The sequence below is a fragment of the Ciconia boyciana genome, chromosome 1 (genome assembly GCF_034638445.1).
Source record: "Ciconia boyciana chromosome 1, ASM3463844v1, whole genome shotgun sequence".
NCBI lineage: Eukaryota > Metazoa > Chordata > Aves > Ciconiiformes > Ciconiidae > Ciconia > Ciconia boyciana.
In genome coordinates, this window is record NC_132934.1 from 196,762,300 (window position 1) to 196,778,045 (window position 15,746).

Genomic DNA, 15,746 nt, shown 5'->3' on the forward strand with positions numbered 1-15,746 from the left:
CATGAATCATATCACAGCAGGCGCTATAGCTGGGGAAGTGGCCTTTATGAAGATTGCTTCCGTAATTTGGGCTCCAGAATGAAAGAGAGCTGCTCTTAGAAGATCTGTAGGAAGCTGATAATGGCTTATTTAATTGTAGTATCACTAATAAAATCTGGGGTTTCATCAAGAACATTTCCTTAGCTAAAAATGCCATGATTCTTCAAGCTGTAGTTTGATCCTGTTCATTTTGTCTATAAATTATATAAAGCCAAAAAAGCAGACTGGGATATTATAGTTTCCTTTAAAAGGAAACTTTTAGACTACGGCTGCAATCCACACCATACAAGAAAATGAAACCCACAGTAAGTGACTTGGTAGGCAGAAATAAAACAATTACTCAGAAAATAAAACAGATATCATAAAGCAGGGAAAATTATTCTCTATCAATTATAGAGGAAATCATAGAATCATAGAATGATGAGACTATACTTTGCTCTTTATGACTTGACAGCTAAAAATCTCACATCAATTGACAAGAATTGAAGGTAATTGTCCTCTTGCATGATTCTCCATCGGTTTTGGTGGCGGTTTTATGTTCTTAACCTAGAACAGCATTTGGCCACATTGAACTTGCATTATATTCCTTGTACCAGAAGAGTATCACCATGTTCATATTATTCATGGGGAAATCCTGAAATAGAAAGGATGTGATCTAAAGCAACTTCTGACGTCTACGCTAAAAATTATAAGACCCTCTAGATTCCCAGCATTGATGGACACCAGCTGTCAAATCAAAGGGATCTATATACCAGTCACTTTCAGATATATCTGGCTTCAGGCATCCACAACAGAAAATAGTAGATATAAATATAATCTAATATTAAAATTCAAAGATAAAGTATTAGCTTACCTGTTTTGCTCACTACTAAACAGCAAAATTTTGGCAAAGATGACAGCAGGTCTCAGATGCCAGCTCTGATTTGCACCTAGATTCTTCCTTCTGAAAGCAGATAGGGATTTTTTGGGAAGCAAATTGTTAGGGGCATTAGTGAGCTGTACATATGGCTGTACCCAAACAGCTGCTGAGTATGTTCACTGGTGCACCTACAACAGAAGAGCACAGGCCAGTGGCTCCTGTAAATCACAGGGAGATGTAGGGCAGGGATGGCCAACTAATACCCAGTGACTAGGTCCTGATAGTACCATGATGCTGGCTTTGTGCCCCGTTTTGTGTGTCCTGTATGGCCTAGTTTGGAGTTTCCTTGCCTTTGTATCATCCATCCCCAGTGCAAAGGCTGCTGCTAGATCCAGAAGATGCACAGAGGGCACAAAAGATGTGTGGTTCAGAAGGTGAAGAAGCTCTTCTTCCTGCACACAGACATTTTGGCACAACCCACCTCACCCTGTTTAAGGTGCTCAGCAGCTGGGCATCACTTTGTAGCATTTACCACAGGAGAAGTGCTGAAGGTCAGGGCAGAGAGACAGGCAGAGTCCAGCAAGGAATCCTGCACAGTACCACTGCCTTAGTGGCTAAGCATCAGGGAAGCCAGAAGGAAGAGGATACAATGAGATGCTAATGGGAATATATCGCTTCCAGCTTGTTAGGACTGCAGTCCAAGTCATGGGAAGATAAGGCTGGAGCATTCCTTTGCACTCTCCCATCAAACCAAAGAACTGCAAATGATAGCTGACAACATCTTTAAGGAAAAACTGGATAAAAGCAGAGCTTTCTCAACCAAAGCTTCAAAGCATGAAAAGGAAAAAAATTCTCAGAGCTGTCTACTTGCAAGCAGTATCAGGCTGCCTGCAGATGACTCCAGACAATAATAATAGGCTCAAGGGGATAGGCAAGATAGGATATTATGGTAGCTGCAAAATCAAATATTGCCAGCTACCACCATCCCCGTCCCACATAGGGCATGGCTGAAATGATAACCAGTGCTCCCTAATAGCCATTTTACAGGTTGTGTTGCATGGCATTCAGGAAAGTTCATCAGCATGAAAAACAGGGGGGGAGAGAGGAAGATTTATTGTGCAGAAATGTACAGCGCAGTCATGGATGAAAGCTATGCATTGTTATTGTTTTTATGCAAATTGGAGCAAATCTGATCACAGTCAACATTGTACCATTTTCATCAGCAGGAAAAAATCTACAGTCAGTATTTTGGAAAATGAGAAATTCAAAGTAAAGTCAGAAAATAAAGATTGTTTGTCCATTTTTGCTAGCTGAAGGAATTGTTGGTGTTCAGAAAAAACATGCCTTTGGGGAGTAATTATTACCTTGATTTCAGATTTGCTGTCTAGCTGGTGGGACTCAGAAACTGAGACAGGCTTGCTCTGATAATGCTGGCAGTGTCACAACACTCTGAGGATGACAGCTTATTTTCTCATGACTTCTTAAAATACAGAGGACTGTCTAACTGATACCATCTCACAAGAGTCAGCGATGAGGAAACTGAAGCCATTAATATGACAACACTGCAGCTGCATCCATCAGATGTGCTCCCGAGGGATGTTAAAGCATCTGTTACTTTCCACCTTTCTGAAGTAACCGCAATCGTTTCCTACCTGCAACCTCATCATCCTGCTGAGAGCTTATATTTCCACAGCACATCCATTATTGAAGGGGAATGCATAATATATCATCAAGAAGCAAACAGCCACTCACTTTGTCTTCCTAAATTCCTTTATCACTACAGAACACATTTATTTATCGTAATAGCTATACTCGTGTCCTAATCTGCATCCATTGCATTCCTTCCATTATGTGCAGTGATGATACGGTTGTTGCACAGGTATTACTGCTAACAACCATGAAATACCAGTCTTTTTCTGGCATAAAACAAATAGAACTACAAATCCCACCTTGCGTACATTTTTTTCTATTGCAAATTCATCTTTGAAGAGAATTTTCATTGCATTTCAACAAATTTCCCCTGTATGTTGCTCAAAAATCATATTACTATTCAACAGCCTGGTGATTTTTCATCATTCAGTAGAGGGTTGGTGTGGGTTTCTGTTGCTGCCTGGAGATAGTAGGGCATAGCTGGGCTGTAGCTGCTGCAGAGGCAGGAGTGGTAACCCCGGCTCAGGACCTGACACCCTATGCCTGCCTTAACAAGGTGAGTGGGGCCGTGGTGTGAAATGCTGTGATTTCAACACGGCTTTCTTTGCTTTACTGTTCTTATACCTGCTTTAAGTGGGGAGAGAAAGATTTGACTTCCACAGCAAGTGACTCTTTATCTCCCTCTTGCCCCCCCTAAACTGTTACTAAGTGGCATATACGTGCTTTAAACTCCTAATTACAAATATGAAGTGGTACTCAAATATTAGGCAAAATATGTCTTACAGCATTTTTTTTTTCTGAAAGAAATCTTCACATAATATTTAGGTAAATGAGGTAGTTTACAGCCAGTGTTTTTCAGCAGAGTGAATCTTTAATGTCCCATAAAAAGGGGGAACAATTAAAATTTAAGAATTATTTTATAACGTTGCTATAAGGTTTAACAAAAGGACATCATTCTTAGAGAGGCGAGGCGAGGCGAGGCGAGGAGGAAAATTTCCTCCCTGCTTCCTTTCCAAGCATGATCTGGCAACTGGTGCTGCCTTTCCTCCCAGCTGCTACCTTCTCTGTTAGGAACTGGAGGAAGACGTTCATCCTTAAGAGACGAAATGTGTAAGTCACACTTCACAAGCTCCATTTTCAAGATACCCCATTGCTTGTCCCCGTTCCTGTGCATCTACTCTGGGGTTTTATTCATTCATTCATCTGTTTGTTTTCACGCAGTATCTTCTATCTGAATTCAGCTTGCTTCATCGTACAGGACCATAGCAGAGCAGCAGGTGAGGTGCTGCATGACCATCCCCTCTCCTCTTCTGCCCCAATTTATTCCCTGGCTCTGGGCCATGCTTTACTGGTGAGCTGCTTCTTACCAAAATCGGATTTCCTTCGCTAGATCCCTGCCAGGCAGGACTCAGCTACACAAGCAAATAGGATCAGTGCTTACCATGTCGCTGAGCGGAGATGCCGGGAGGGCAGGTCTCCCTGGGACTGTGGGGTTTTGCCCACCTGCATGGGGTTCCACTAGTCTAGCCCCTGAGGATGGCAAGTGGTGACACTGGGGCTGTGCCTTCCTTGTTTTTCCTAAGGAAGAATGGCTTTTCACCGTGGTCAGAGCCCATAGAGCCTTTCAGCCAAACAAGAACCAACAAAATGCATGTGGCCTTTGCTTTGTGTCCCCTGGAATACTCCACCAGTAACTTAAAGCATAGAGCTTGAAAGAAATAGCATCAGAGGAACCTCTACCTCCAAGGCTTCCCCGTCACATTGCTGGAGTTGTCTTCAGTGTTCTGACCCTCCCCACATCCTCTTGAAACCTGTTTCTTTCAACAAATCTGGCCACTGAAATGGATGTAATCAAACAGGACTTTTTGGAACTTCGCTTTCCTGTATGGTAGAGAGTGTGACTCTTTAATTTTCTATTTTTGTTATAAATTTCCACCATTTACTATGGGATTTCACACTACATGATTCTGAAATTGGGCTGAATTTTCTACTAGCTTAGAAACAAAATCCACTCTTGAAATGCTGAGAATAGTATTATTCTCTCTTTCATACAGTGTTCCCTGGACCCTGTAAGTACATGCATTTCCTTCAGTTGTGCTCATTAAAAAGGTAATTAGTATAATGGGTTTGTAAGAGTCTGAGGTGATTTCACAAAAAAGTATAAAATATTTTATGCTGAGCTCAGCATGAATGAACTGTGAAATTGTATTGGACTTAGGCTGAAAGAATTGCACTAGGATGGAAAATTAGATCAGTCTTTAATCAGTAATTTCAGGATGCTTACTTATTAAAAAAAATGTATTTTGCTCCTCTCAATTAAAGTAGGCTTGAGGCTACCTTAATTTTAGCAGCTTTTCAAAGACAGGTAAATAATACCAATCTTACAAAGAATGAAGAATGAAATGTAGTGCAAATTAGTTAAAATACTGGTACCAAATTTTCTTCAGAAAATGCAGAATACCGATGTGCTGATTACAGCTGCAATTAATAGTGTCAGCCTAACAGGCATGCATTAACAAACGTGATTTATACCTACCAGGTCCAAATGCCCCATTTTCCTTACGGCACATTTATCTGCCTGCTATGGAATAGCTAATACTTGTCAGCTGCCTCTTCTAGCCAGTCTTTGTGTCCCCATGAGCTTTGGGAGGCTGTGACATGGCAACAGAATATTCTGTTTCTCACAGTAAATAAAAACATTTCTAAGATTTCAGGCTGGACCTTGATTGTAACATTATAAACGAGTGTGTACTGTTTTCTCCCCTGAGCCCTTCTGGGCATGAACCCCACCTGCAGACCAAGTATGAGGATGAAGTCAATCTCACCTCACCTCAACCATCCTGAAGTGAGGTAACCAGTCTACACCACATATGCCCAGGTAACAGTATGGGAAGAAGAGAGATGGGAACCACCAGAAAACAATTCAGCCCCACCTCAACCACCTTTCACCTCTCTTCATCCAGGCTTTGACAAGCAGCATATAGCGTATGACCTGTGCTTCACTCAGGACCCAAAGAAATGACAAGTGCAAACAACCTGGCAAGAGCAATCATGTCAGGACTCCTGCAAACATGAGTTGAATTGCTCACAGCAATAAGGAACAATTTCCGGAGAGGACCCTAGTGTAACAGCCACCAAAGGTACAGCTTAATGAACAGTTTCAGTATCTTGAACCACAAGCCTGTTGGTTGCTGTCACATCATGAAAAAAAGTAGTATTTAACTGAACTGAATTCTTACTTCAGTTTACTGCATGGCCAGAAAAACAATTGTAAAGGACAAGTGATGGCAGAAGCAAACAGCCAAAGAGCAGGGAAAACTGAGACCTGGCTCAGTTTAGCACAGCCACCAAAAAGCTGTGGGTCTTATTCACAGGGGAAAGCAGTAGAGGGTCCTCTCCGTGCGCAGCCAGCTGTGCTTTTGGTTCCTCGTGAGCTGTGGAGAGGGAATCGTGATGGTAACAGCTCATTGCTGTGGGCTGGATCCCTGCTCCAGGCATCCTGGAGAGGGGAGGCAGCACATCTGGGCTGGGTCGCCCTGAGCTCAGCTTCATGGCTCTGCCACTGCTTGTCCCTGAGTTACAGACTGCCAGTTTGTCGCAGGACAAACTTGATCCAGATTAGCTGTAGGCACTGTAGTCACACTTAAGTCAAATTAACTCAAAATAGCGTTTTCTCAGATTCACATTTTCATACTCGCTTTACACAGCAAAGGAAGATAGCCTGTGGCTGTCATGTAGGCAAAGCATTGGACTGGTTTGGTCAGACACTTATCTGATCTGCAATAAATCTTATCCATGTAAAGTAGCATTAGTGGTTGGATCTGGGATGAGGCATGCTAAAATTGGATTTCCTGTTTTATTAACCCAAGGCCTGAGGACGATAACAGCGCCAGTCAGAAGTGTTACTCCTGATCAGAGATTAAAAAGAAATAGCTGAGTGTGGAGATGATATATCATAAATTAATCTCTCCTTGATTCACACAGTATATGAGTAAAGATCTTTTAAATAACTATATTCATTGTTGATATCTTCTGAACACACCAAAAAGTCAGGCCAAAGAAACACAACACCCTGTCAGCCTCACACTAACCCAAGCTTACACGTGGGTTGTGGACGTGAGCAAGGTTGGTACCTCCTGCACAGGCAGAGCTCTCCTGGAGCCCAAGAGGAGTGCCAGGCCCTCAAGGAACACAGAACCAGGCATAAAACAGGGGGCTCTCTGGCAATCCTTATACAATCTTCTAAAGACTAAGGAAAAGCCACAGTCAGGAAATAAGCAATAGAAAAGACAAACTTCAACCTGTGATACTTCTGAATGAGGGTGTCTCCATTTATCTCTTAAAGCATTTTCAGGTTTATTTATAAAACACCAGTACTGTACCTAGTGATGTGATAGTTCAATCCTCAGAGAGTTTTAAACAAAAGAAGAGGGAAAAAAAGAGGATATTTCAAATACTCACTGTCTCACATGGCTGGCTTTTTCTGAGGTGAACATTATTTACACTTGAATACAGTACGTGAGGTTGTAAATCGATTTCATGATTCTCTTTGAATTATTGAAGACATTTAGTAATGTTTTTCTGTTTTAAAAATAACAGAAATGTTCAGTTTTGAAAGACAAACTTTGCCTGTGTTGTCCTGGAGAATGCATACAAAATGTCATTCTTGTAAAGGAGTTTTTCTCAACATAGAATTAAGTTATTCACGTTTAAAAAGAAAAGGTATGAAAAGGTATAACCACTTCAACACAGAGACTGAATTGCCAGTGTTGAAACGTGTGCAGATGGAGCAGGACAGGCAGAAAGTGAAACCAGTGAAAAACAAAAGTGAAGCTAAGGCCACCATGAGGCCTCGGCCAAAAAGCAGAGGTCAGAGTAGAAGGGATATAGGAAGCTGGGCAGAAGGTGCACCAAAGGAAGGCATGGGGTAGCAGGAAGCTTGGAGTGGCGAGGAAGAAAACCATCACGACATGGTCAACAAGAATGAGAAAGTAAGCAGCAGAGAACAGCCAACCGGAAGGAAAGAAAAGGAACAAAGACCTTTGAGAGTCTTTTTTCTGTTTGACAAATTAATTTTGCAATCAAGCCCCTAAGTGCTTTACCAGCAGTTCTTTTTCACGTTAAGCAGTTTTAGCAGTCACGGGCATGCTGTGCAAAAACAGTCAGGGGAGCAGACAGCATAGTTATGAACAGGAGGTTTGGTGTCTGTAAGGCACGCTGTCACCGCTGACTCTGTTTTGTAAAAACACTTGATAACTGGTTTTCAGTTTCCCCACCACAAACCTCATTTTAAAAATAGACAGAAGGCAAAACTTGCTGCTTACAGCGAGGCAAGCTTAACGTTCAGCAAGTTCTGATCTAGTTCAGAAAGTCACTTGCAAAGCTATCTGGAAAATACTTGTACCTTCTCATAGAAAAAAACAACACATCCAGGCCCATGTGGAGAACTAGAAGTTTCTCCAGGATTTTCTGCAATGTCATGCAACTTCTTGCCAGCTACCTGGAAAAAAAAAAAAAAAATTAATATAGCTCTAGACCACATTCAGAAAATGCACTGACTCCTATTGTAACAAATTCATCAAACAATTTTAACAGTGCCAAGCTTATATGTATATAATGGAAGATTTCCCATTCATATCCTACCCCAGCCTGAAAGCCCCATCCTGTGAGATGACAACCATCGTCAACTGTGCCTAAAATCACATCTGTTTCATAAAACCCCTCAGATGCAAACTGCTGGAGGCTGAGAGAGGTTACCAGTTACACTTGTCCCATGTTTTCATTCTTCCCTACATCTGCTGTTGGCCTCAATCAAGGAGAGGAGGCTTGGTGGCCCTTTAAGGCAGTTTATGCTAGCAAGCTTACAGCCAAACCGTTGAACTGCACAGGCCTTCTGGTCTTTTCCAGAGGCAACTGGCACCTCTGAGATCATAACTTTTCACCCCTTGGAGATGGGTGACAGCATGTATCTTGTTTGTGAAAATAAAAATAGCCCCTAGAATGAAATAAAAAGAAAGGGTACGAAATAATAAGGTTTACTGAGCAGGAGTGATGCACCTTAAAGGAGAAATTTCCCTTCTGAGCTATTTTCTACCTTACCTGTGTGCTATAACACTGTGACCTACTTGGTGACCCTCTCCCATGGCAGAGCCATGCCAGGCACACTCCTGTCATCAAGAAAGAAATTCTGACACAAAGCCTGGGCTGCGTGGAAGAGAAAAAGCACAGCCAAACTGAGACTGGTTAGATAGTACAGCAGCCTGATTTATACAGCTGAACAATTCAAGGCAAGACTGTAAGTAAGTGTGTATGTTTATAACCCGAAGTATGCATCTTCATGCAACCTTATTTGAGTGCCTTCTCCTCTTCATTAATTCACACAGCCTTTGCCTCATACATCCCATGTTACGCTCACAGTTTTTGTGAAATCTTCTCAAAATGCTACTTCTATTCTTCTATCAGCACTGAAGTCCTACTAAAATAAGTATGGCCATACTGAGTAGACAAAAGCCCATCTAGTTCAAATTCCCCTTTCTGACAGTGGCAAGCAGCAGATGCTCAGAAAACAAGCAAATGTGTTGCCTGTTCTCAGTATACCTTCCCTGCTTCCAGGAATCAGCAGTTCAGGAACTTTTTGAACCAGGAACTGCATCTGTCATGGTTAGGTTGTCGGGTTTAATAAGTCCCCGAAGGACCTGTTTAAGGTGCTTAAACTGAGGCTTCACACTTATTATTAAATTGGATAAACTGAATACCTCCCCTTTGTAAGTGGCTCAATTTCCAAAGGAATGGAGCAGCTCTATTATTTACTTTCCCTGTGGGAGCAGTAAATAGCATTCAGTACTATTCTAAAAGAAATTCACTTATTATGATGCCTAAAGCTGGATCCAAGTGCCATATTATTTTCAACAATATTACGCCATCTTCATGGATATTGCAAGGAACTTGTCTGAAAACAGTACATGACAAATTGCTTCAGGCACTGTGAAAATTTGAAGAACCCAGGGAATTCCCTGCTGTTGTTCAATGATACCCAGGAGACCATCACGAAACCTACTGTCCCTACAACTATTTTAAAACAAAAAGAGTGTAACTGGGAGAAATACCCAGTGACGTTTTTGTGCACAAACCCACAGCAGAATCATGCTGAGGAAGGAGATATTTCAGTTAAAGAAGTAACAGGGCATGCTGAACACCACTTTGCAGATCTTCTCTGGACAGATCTGGACAGATGTTTGGAAAATGAGGGAAATGTTGTATTTTGGTATTTTCTGATGGATAGGAATATGGACTGATAATTGTGTCCCCTGCTGCTTTGAATGTCAAGAACAGCTTTGGTAGTCAACTGGTGAGAAAAATGTCATTAGCACCTAAACCAAAGCAAGGCAGGGTTGAGTCCTGCTGCCACTGAAACCTTTCATAGGTTCCCCCTGTGAGAGCAGTTGTTTTTTCCCCTGAGAGTGCAAAACTGGAAAGAGCACATGAGATCAGCTATGCCCTGCCTGGGGTACTGGCCCAGTCTCACTCACCCTAATTCAAACTCCTCCAAGTGATGGAGCCTTTGTCACTTGTCTCTCGAGTCCTTGCAGGGCTACTCAGCCTCAGGCCTGACGCACAGTCCCCTGGAAGAACAGCAGCAAATCTACCACTGGCTTTGAAAGATCAGAACAACTCTTCGTCTGTCACCACCAGGAAGTCCTCCTGATGGTATTCAGCTTAAATACTTGTATCCTGAATACACTGCATTCTGCTTACTGGTCTTGGTGAAGCTACCCAAAATGCTGCTGCCTCTCTTGAGGGTGATGGCAGATGATTAAGTCCTTGTCTCTGAAATGGGAATGCAACTGGCCAGTCCCAGTTTACTAGGACTGAAAAGCACTTTTCTTCAGCAAACTGGAAAACCACTTTGCTTTAGCAACATTTTAAGAGCAGATAAAATTTAACAGCCTCCTGCACCACAACAGCATGTGACTGAGACGCAGCCACTCCAGCCCTGCCCCAGCTGCTTACTTTCACTTCCTCATTCTTCATTTTAAGGAATTGTTTACATTAAAAAAAAAAGAAACCCACTGTTTCAGATTAAAAGATTTTTGTATGCAGAAGAATGCCTTTGTCCACTTATGCAACGGGGTGAAGTGGAATACAGACCAAAGAGAGAAGCACTTTGCTGAGTCACAGTAACCAGGAGTATCTCCAGCCTGCTGCTGATCATCCCCACCCAATAAACAGCTTCACAGGGAGGGGACAGAGAGTGGCAGGCAGGACAGCATTACCATTAGCTATTTTTCAAAGCGTTTTTGCAAGGTGCTAACTTGGAGCTGTAAAACAGCTCAGTAGAAATTCAGTGTTAAGCGATGCGGTCAGGCTTACACAGCTTAAGCCACCTATTTACAGTGAAGAAGAACCTTCATACTGTTATCCCTCACACTTGTGGGATAAGAATATGTCTAATAGAGAAATGTAATTGAAAGCAAAACAGGAAGAAAAAAAAACACAACACCCCCCCCCCCGAACTAAGCAGCTATGCATAAAATAACTATGCATAAAATACATTTCAAATCCTCAAGAAGCCTGAAAGCCAGCCACAGCAGGTCTAATAGTTCCTTGCGGCTTTGATTTGGACTGGACAAAACTGCAACGGGCTGTCCACACACACCACACCTGAACCCAGCGTGAAGGGAGCTGCAGAATTCTCCTCCACTGAGTCATCTAAACAGAAAAGACACCAGGGTGAAGGGCTTTCAATGGAAATACTAAATCTGAGATATGAAATAATCAGAGATAAGCACTGAGGACTTGCCAATACATGAGTATGGAAGGGAAATAACTGAAAAGCAAAAATACTGAATAAACCACACCATTTGGAAATGGCTGCTGTTATGTGGTGTGTGTGAAGGAGAGGCCAGCAAGAACATCAGTTCTGCTAAGATTATCTAATTCAGAGAAAATAAATAAATCCTGATGCCTTACAAGCATCTGAGGACTTAAACAAGCACAAATTTTCAGCACAGCATTTAAGAACAGTAACAAGTACCATCTGGCATGGAGACTACAGTCAGCAGTAGTGCTCGTGTTGTGACACAGGTTCAGAACGACACTCCTGTTTTCAGCAATACCAGGTCAGTGGGATGTCCTTGCCCACACGTATTACCTTTCAAGCACCTTCTTCCACACCACATGAACTCAGTCACATTGTTTCAGATGTTCTGGACTGCAAAAAGACAAAAATGTTATTATTTATGATTATCTGTGACTTTCAATTACCCCATGGGGCAAGAGGAGACTCAGACCAGAATGCTACGTAATGCAGATGGGGCCAGTCACAGGAGAGAGCGGTGAAGGTGTGAGCCTCTGCAGTACTTGCACTGCAGGTCAGCAACCACCTGCTGGGGCAGATGCCTTTAGCTGTGTAAATAGTCGAAGGTTGAATTTTAGGCCCTGAAAATCAGTGATGATCTGCACTGAATGAAAAGTAGTGATATGAAACCTGCATGGGTTTTCTCTGGGTTGCATGATGGTAACTCTTTTCAAAACTGTGTGGTTGGATTTGTTGCACATATTTTCCTTATCATGTCTTCTTTCAGTCTCATGTTTAAATCTTCGTTACTACTCTGTTGTCAGGGCTTGCATTCAAGCTTCAGCAATCAACTAATTTATAACAAAAACAAAACAGTTACATCTAAACCCAGGCATGCTTCTGCAGAATTATGGAGCTTATTCTCTTCTCCTTTCCCCCCCAGCGGTACTATTTGGAGAACTTCCTTAATGTATCTCCGTTTGCCACGCTCATGGGCAAGACGCAGGATATGCAAGGTTTCTGCAGAACTGCATTTTGTATAAAATTGACTCTCTGCAGAAACTGTGCTTCTCTCTTCCCTATGTTTCTTTTTTTAATTTGTATTAACCATTGTTACGAAGATAGCCTTTAAAACATGAGTAGCTGAATATAAGTAGATACGATACTCCTTACTGTCACTCTGTAATCCACAAATTATTTGTAGAGGGCTAAGGTCCTCCATGATCTCAGTAGATTGTTAACATGGAAAATTAAAGTTACCTCAACTTTAAGAAGTACTTAACTTCTTAGAAGGCAATTAAAATCACATTTTACATGGCAATATTATTTATTAAAGCACTACTAATTCTTTCAGCAAAGAAATGTGACTATCCAGATCTCCAAAATGTCTCCAACTTCATCTTCATCAAAAGAATTTGCTAGAAAAAAAATGTTTATAGTATTAATGATTTGTGTATATATATACATAAAAAAATTAAATATTGCACTTTTTTTGCAGCAACAAAGTTGTCTGAGAATGCAATCATAGCAATCACTGAATGCCAAGATCTTGCCATGTAAGTCATGCATAATTCCTTGAAGTGCAGGAAGCTTTGTCTGAAGATTTCTGTCACTGAAGGTAGCATAATGTCTTTGCCCTTTGACCAGTGCTGGTGGGATCTCTCAAGTCTCCTGTTCTGAACTTTGAACTTCGTTACATGTATCCTTTTTTCTGTGCTCTGGAACATAAGCAACATACCACCTTCAAAGATCAGTAATGTTTGGTTTTTAAGATTTTTTGATTGGAAGCTTAGCAAGCACTCCCCAAAAGCCTGACCTCCACAATGAATACATGTGCTCCTTCGATTCTTCACGCATTGAGGATGTCAGCAAGCAGTGCAAACTGCAAAGCTGCAGCCACCATATGCCTGTGACCTTTGTGAAGTCTGTTCACTGGTACGCCACTCAAATTTGGGCCAATGTAAATATTGGTGATAGGGGAGAGAGGAAGCTAGTTTGCCATGTATTCTGTTATTTGGAAATGCTTGGCTTCAAAAGATAAGCATCACCCAGCTAAGTCTGATCTTAAAAGTTCAATCACATCTATTGCTTTTAGTTCCCCTTGCAGGGGGGGACTGGGAACAAGGGAGGGCCAAGTCTGTTCCAGTGCACCTGCGTGAGGGGTGCATGTTACCTGTTGACACTAGAAGATACTCATGGGAAGACTTCAAACTGTTGGACAAAGATAAGCAGGTGCTTAGAGGTGCCCAGCTCACACCGCAGCCTTGCCTCCAGCATTGGTGAGGCCACAACTTTGCTGGAGCCACTTGGCTCTGCAAACCCAAGCCCAGACTTAAACACAGTTATTGGAAGTAGGAAGGATAGAAGCAGAGGACGTCTCCAGAGTGCAGAGCTGGAGCTCTGCTCATCGGCACTGCCAAGGCTGTCCTGAAGGGACTGCTAGCTAAAATGAGTTTTGCCCAGCAACCTGGCCTGTACTTAGACACTTGTGTTCATGAGCAACATGCTCTTCAGCACAGATGGACCTAGCAAGAGACCTAATGGGGCTCTGGACAATATCCTTCTGTGGAACAGCAGAAAGTTCCCACAGGCTTAAAATCCCTTCTTCACAACGTCCAAATAAATGTTAACAGCTGGCTGAGTGACCTGAACAGCCCCTCTCATCTAGCAGACCATTTGCATGTAACCCTCACATGATCATTTTTCCTTTACCTTGTGACAAACAAAATACTGTCACAAGATGAATCAGACTTTGGACCTGGATAGGTCGAGGAGAAGGACAATACTCTACAGTTAACGTCAGGCCAGAGTCACACTTTTTTTGAATCACCGTCTGTCTGTCTGTGTGTCTCTGTGAGCAGGGCTATATGCCAGACCAAACAAGCTCTGAAGTAAATGATCAAGGCCACTGAGCTTGTACATTGGGTTGATCCTATGCTGAGACACACATGACAGGCCAGTTTTGTCCCTAAATTTGGGGCTGAATGATATGTCACATGCCAGTGAAACAAATTAAAGCTTTAGTCAAGATCATATGACCCATGTTACAGTTAATCTGGCTTCAAATCAGTTTATGAAGGAACTGAATATCCATGAAGTTATTAAACTGCACTTCTTGTTTTAAGAGAAAAGCTATATCAGGGAACCTTTGAAGTTTTGATATGCTTGTAGCAAATATGACTTTTTGCAATACTTGTAACTGAAAAGCAGTATTTAAGACTGAAAGGAAGTCCTTCAGGCTTCTACTCCCCAACTATGTCATCTCTCCTTGTTGTACCACACCTGTGAGGAGGCCAGAATCATCTCAGTGTCTTAAGATGACAGTGCACTGACGAGAACGAACAGAGCAGGGGTACTGTGGTGTCCGTCCCAGAGCACCCCACCTCAAAGCAGAGAGAAACTAGTCTCCATAACCCAACGAGCAGCCACCATCAGTGAGCAGACAAGGCTTCTGTAGTTTGTACAAGAAAGCACATCCTGAAGCTTTACAGCTCCGATGCCAGGGCATGCTCCCTCCATTGTGTACATCGAGGTGGGTAGAGGTCATATTTAAACAGCACAACTGTGGATCTGCACCAGCATGACCTTTCTTGTAGAGCCGAAGCATGCAGCACAGCAGCTGTGCCAACAGAGACAGCCCACCACACCTTTCCCCTGACACACGGCACCAGCTATGTCAGACTCGGAGAGAACGAGATGTATTAACCGGAGACCAGCTGTTGCCTAACAAACATTGCTTTTACCCACCCTGACAAGCCAAGAGAGCGTGTGGTAGGGGAGCAGCTATAACAAAATCTCTAAACCATTTCAGCTGAGAGCGGACCACACGGCAGCACAGAGCAGAAACAACCCGCAGCTTCTTCCTCGGCCGGAGCGGGGCCGCGTCAGCCCCGCAGGCGGGCGGGCAGGCCGGCAGGCGGGCGGGCGGGCAGGCCGGCCGGGCGGCCCCGCGGGACCCAGCTGAGCTCCGGGCAGCGGGAGCGGCAGCACCGGGTTCACCAGTACACAGGTGTTAAACGAGGCCGAGGCCGGAGGCACCGCTGATAAGAAACATCCTCGTTTCGTAACCGGCGAAAACACTGTCTGGCTCAGTGAACACCGGGCGACAGCAACGTTTGTCACGCTGCTGCTCGGGGCCGGAATCACGAAACTGCTGATTTGTTATGATTTCTAGCAGCAGCCCCGTGCGTCCCCTGGCATGGGTGCCAACACCGGGGGGGTGACCCTCCTCCTCCCCCTGGGTGAGGGCTGCCCCCAGGCCGCGGAGGAGGCCACGTCCCCTCGTCCTGTCGAGCCCCCCGGGGACAGCCGCCGCGCTGAGGGCCTCCTCCTCAGGCCGACGGCTCGGCCGGCAGCGCCAGGCCGCGGGCCCGCCTGCCGCAGCGCCCCGCCCACAGGCCG

At 43.4% G+C, this 15,746-nt stretch overlaps 1 long non-coding RNA gene across 1 annotated transcript; it reads right to left on the bottom strand.

Moving 5' to 3' along the window:
- Window positions 1–447: 447 nt before the first annotated feature.
- LOC140646460 (uncharacterized) lies at window positions 448–15,744 on the bottom strand. The gene is made up of 5 exons (XR_012040450.1): window positions 15,093–15,744; window positions 11,700–11,759; window positions 7,953–8,048; window positions 893–982; window positions 448–673 (listed from the first exon to the last, which is right to left on the bottom strand). It is a non-coding gene; the product is annotated as an uncharacterized lncRNA (long non-coding RNA).
- Between the last annotated feature and the right edge of the window lie 2 nt (window positions 15,745–15,746).